Source organism: Schistocerca serialis, chromosome 7 (genome assembly GCF_023864345.2).
Source record: "Schistocerca serialis cubense isolate TAMUIC-IGC-003099 chromosome 7, iqSchSeri2.2, whole genome shotgun sequence".
Classification (NCBI taxonomy): domain Eukaryota; kingdom Metazoa; phylum Arthropoda; class Insecta; order Orthoptera; family Acrididae; genus Schistocerca; species Schistocerca serialis.
Genome location: NC_064644.1, coordinates 419,725,775 through 419,730,799, shown reverse-complemented (window position 1 = coordinate 419,730,799; position 5,025 = coordinate 419,725,775). Strand labels below are relative to the sequence as shown.

The window sequence follows — 5,025 nt, the reverse complement described above, 5'->3', positions numbered from 1 at the left end:
CATTCTTCCCATGCGACATTCGCGATTGGAAAGGGAAGGGGTATTACTTGGTGGTATCAGAAGTACCCTCTGCCACACACCGTTAAGTTACTTGATGAAGATGTAGATGCAGTACTGAAACCCATATTAAATATAAGTATTTTTATAACATGTGTCGTTAGGAACATAATGCAAAATGCGTAGTAGAATGCCTAATACTGGAAGGATAAATAAATAAATTTTGCTACTAAAAGAAAGTTCCTCGGTCGTCTTCTAAGACTTCGTCGATTGAAACAACCTTCTCATACTGTTCTAAGCAACAATGCAGAGTCATTCTTTACTCTGAACGCTACACAGGAAATTGGAAGGATTTCTACAGACATATACAGCCAAGAATTAGACGCGCCAGATTTTAATTATTTTATAATTTGATCCATTATAAATGGTTCTGAAAGCCTGCGACTGTGAAAACAATAGGTTTGTTTATAAATAACTCATTTGCTACCAGTCAAGATTTTCTTTATTTTATTTTTCGCACGACGTGTTTCAGGAAATGATTCCCATTTTCAAGTGCGTTTTTTGTGTTTGTTATGTCATTCCTATGTGATGTTGTCGATGTGCGAGATTCTGCTTCATTTCGTTGACTTTACTGAAATATAGAAGAAAACACGCGATTTTTAGTTGGTTGTCGATCTTTTTGTGAAGTTAGTGGCGAAATTTAGAATTATTTGTACTTACAGTTTCCTTATGGTCCATTTGTGAGTGTGTGTGAGACTCTGCACAAATGGACCATAAGGAAACTGTAAGTACAAATTCTTCTAAATTTTGCCACTAACTTCTCAAAAAGATCGACAACCAACTAAAAACCACTTTTTTTCTTATATGTTGCAGTGAAGTCAACGAAATGAAGCAGAATCTCACACATCGACATCACATAGGAATGACATAACAAACACAAAAAAAACGCACTTGAAAATGGGAATCATTTCCTGAAACGCATCGTGAGAAAAATGAAATAAATAAAATCGTGACTGGTAGCAGATGAGTTATTTATAAACAAACCTGTCATTATTTTAGCACGTGACAGAGGGTTTCGTAGATATTTTTCGGAATGAGGAGATGGTGAAAGACGGTGAAAGTGTCTGTGGCAGTTGGTGAGGACTTTTTATTGTGGCGTGATGGATTATCTGTTCAACGGCAAAGGAGAAATTGTGGAAATATAGGTCGTTAACTAGTGGTACAAAACGTTTAAAAAGTTTGTCACCATTTCCTAGTGAAAAAGTAGTCTAGTTTTTCTGTAAAATAAATATGATACAAGTAGTAATTTCTGAAATACACAAGCAAAATGAATTGTTTGGTTGACAAAACACTTTCCGAGGTAGTCCCAGTGTTACTCCTATTTATAAATCACATTTTTATGTTATCGGTTATGGAAACGGAATGATATTGCGCAGTTTCATAGTTATAACGTTATTAGGTACGGTTGGTATAAGACAACACTTTTATGAGACGCTGTCAAGATTTAGGTTTCCGCGGTTTTTCTAAAACACTAGAGGTCAGTGCCAGGATTATTTCTTCTGCCAATCCACGCTGACTCCCTACCTGTCTATATCCAATCAAAGCTTGAACTTCATCTAAAATACCGGGAGCATATTTCGGAAGAAGTAAGAACTGTTTTCAGACAGGAGGGACCCTACAGATGGACATGACGTGGGATAGAATGTTTGGTAATCGCTTCCTTCAGAGCTTGTGTTTATCTACTGCTAAGATAATTTGATAGTATGACTTTTATTGGAAACATCAGAGCCTTAATAACCACTCTTTCGTACAGCATCTTTGTTTTGTGTATAATTCTTTACCCCTTATAAGTGTATTCTTTTCAGACCACTGCAAGATGGGATATGAGTCCCATTCCAGAAGGTCGCAGCCACCAGCCGCTGTTGTGCAAGGCCTCAAAGTCGGTGCGACGCAGGCAAACTCGCTGTCAGCTTGTCGTTATCTCCTGTCCTACACCCCGAAAACAAGGCGCGCTGACGAAACACGTCGCTTTGTGCGCCGTGCTTCAACTAACGATCAGTCATCTGAATCCGAAATTTCCGGAACTGAACAAAGTAACCGTGGCTTTCAGGAAAAGGGGCGAAATTTTTCAGACGATTCATAGTTTCCTTTGAGGTTGCTTGAATCTGTGAGAACGAGCCCCCATTGACTTAAATAAAGATCTCTTTTGTTGTGTATCTACGTACAGAAGTTAAAACATTACCAAATGCTCGATGTAGCGGGTTCGTACTTTTCACCTCTCTCTACGACTGCAAACAGTGTGCACTTTTTTTTTGTTATAGGGGATGTCCTCGAAAAGCCTCTGTGGTTTCGAAACGTAATTTAAAAAACTGAGAAACATCCGCAGAGGTGACTAAAGTCGTGGGATACCTCCCAGCCCGTGACGGACCTCCTTTTGCTGGGCATAGTGCAGCAAATCGACGTGGCATGCACTCAATAAGTCGTTGGAAGTCCACTGTAGAAATATTGAGCCATGCTGCCTCTATAGCCGTCCATTATTGCGAAAATGTTGCCGGTGCAGAAATTTACGCTCGAACTGCCCTCCTAATTATATCCCATAAATGCGTGATAGGTGGCGAAAAAATTCGCTCTAACTGTCCATAATATTCTTAAAACCAGTCGTGAACAATTGTGGCCCGGTGACATAGCGCATTGTGATCCGCAAAAATTCCATCGTTTTTTGAGAACATGTTCGAGTATAATGACTCTTCTGGAGACTAGAAATCTACTCTGTAGGAATCAGCATGGGTTTCGAAAAAAACGGTCATGTGAAACCAAGCTCGCGCTATTCGTCCACGAGACTCAGAGGGCCATAGACACGGGTTTACAGGTAGATGCCGTGTTTCTTGACTTCCGCAAGGCGTTCGATACAGTTCCCCACAGTCGTTTAATGAACAAAATAAGAGCATATGGACTATCAGACCAATTGTGTGATTGGATTGAGGAGTTCCTAGATAACAGGACGCAGCATGTCATTCTCAATGGAGAGAAGTCTTCCGAAGTAAGAGTGATTTCAGGTGTGCCGCACAGGAGTGTCGTAGGACCGTTGCTATTCACAATATACATAAATGACCTTGTGGATGACATCGGAAGTTCACTGAGGCTTTTTGCAGATGATGCTGTGGTGTATCGAGAGGTTGTAACAATGGAAAATTGTACTGAAATGCAGGAGGATCTGCAGCGAATTGACGCATGGTGCAGGGAATGGCAATTGAATCTCAATGTAGACAAGTGTAATGTGCTGCGAATACACAGAAAGATAGATCCTTTATCATTTAGCTACAAAGTAGCAGGTCAGCAACTGTGGCAGTTAATACCATAAATTATCTGGGAGTACGCATTAGGAGTGATTTAAAATGGAATGATCATATAATGTTGATCGTCGGTAAAGCAGATGCCAGACTGAGATTCATTGGAAGAATCCTAAGGAAATGCAATCCGAAAACAAAGGAAGTAGGTTACAGTACGCTTGTTCGCCCACTGCTTGAATACTGCTCACCAGTGTGGGATCCGTACCAGATAGGGTTGATAGAAGATATAGAGAAGATCCAACGGAGAGCAGCGCGCTTCGTTACAGGATCATTTAGTAATCGCGAAAGCGTTACGGAGATGATAGATAAACTCCAGTGGAAGACTCTGCAGGAGAGACGCTCAGTAGCTCGGTACGGGCTTTTGTCAAAGTTTCGAGAACATACCTTCACCGAAGAGTCAAGCAGTATATTGCTCCCTCCTACGTATACCTCGCGAAGAGACCATGAGGATAAAATCAGAGAGATTAGAGCCCACACAGAGGCATACCGACAATCCTTCTTTCCACGAACAATACGAGACTGGAATAGAAGGGAGAACCGATAGAGGTACTCAAGGTACCCTCCGCCACACACCGTCAGGTGGCTTGCGGAGTATGGATGTAGATGTAGAAATCCACGAATGGCTGCAGATGGCCTCCAAGCGGCCGAACATAGCCATTTCCAATCAATGATCGGTTCAGTTGGACCAGAGGACCCAGTCCATTCCATGTAAACGCAGTCCGCACCATTATGGAGCCACCACCAGCTTGCACAACGACTTGTTACAAATTGTATACTTATATAGATATGGTGTCTGTCCTTTCGGAAATATGTCCGAAAGAACAGGCACCATTGAAGACCTGCAGCCGTCTAGAACGAAATTAGAAATATATTAATACCTTCATCTGCTAACGGGCGTTGATATATATCAACGGGGATAGGTGATAACGTGTACCCCGACCGGGATCCGAACCCGGGATCTCCTGCTTACAGGGCAGATGCTCTATCCAGCTGAGCCACCGAGGGCACAGAAGATACTGCGACTGCAGGGACTATCTCGTGCACGCCTCCCGCGAGTCCCACATTCTCACCATACATGTCCACACACTACATTCGTAGTGTTCCACCCCAACACACTCATTACTCGTGGAAGACATTCTCACCAAGTCCCGTAAGAGTTCGGGGAATATGTGTGCGTCCGCACAGAAGAAGAAGGCCATGGCCGGTGTTGCCAGAACTACAGGGTTATTACAAATGATTGAAGTGATTTCACAGCTCTACAATAACTTTATTATTTTAGATATTTTCACAATGCTTTGCACACACATACAAAAACTCAAAAAGTTTTTTTAGGCATTCACAAATGTTCGATATGTGCCCCTTTAGTGATTTGGCAGACATCAAGCCGATAATCAAGTTCCTCCCACACTCGACGCAGCATGTCCCCATCAATGAGTTCGAAACGGTAAGGCTTCTGCTTTAGCCTTTTCCGTAAGATTTTCCAAACCGTCGGCTGTGGTACGTTTAGCTCCCTGCTTGCTTTATTCGTCGACTTCCGCGGGCTACGCGTGAAACTTGCCCGCACGCGTTCAACCGTTTCTTCGCTCACTGCAGGCCGACCCGTTGATTTCCCCTTACAGAGGCATCCAGAAGCTTTAAACTGCGCATACCATCGCCGAATGGAGTTAGCGGTTGGTGG

General features: G+C 42.5%; 1 non-coding gene across 1 annotated transcript; it reads right to left on the bottom strand.

Moving 5' to 3' along the window:
- Positions 1–4,278: 4,278 nt before the first annotated feature.
- Trnat-ugu (transfer RNA threonine (anticodon UGU)) lies at positions 4,279–4,353 on the bottom strand. The gene has a single exon. It is a non-coding gene; the product is annotated as a tRNA-Thr (tRNA).
- Between the last annotated feature and the right edge of the window lie 672 nt (positions 4,354–5,025).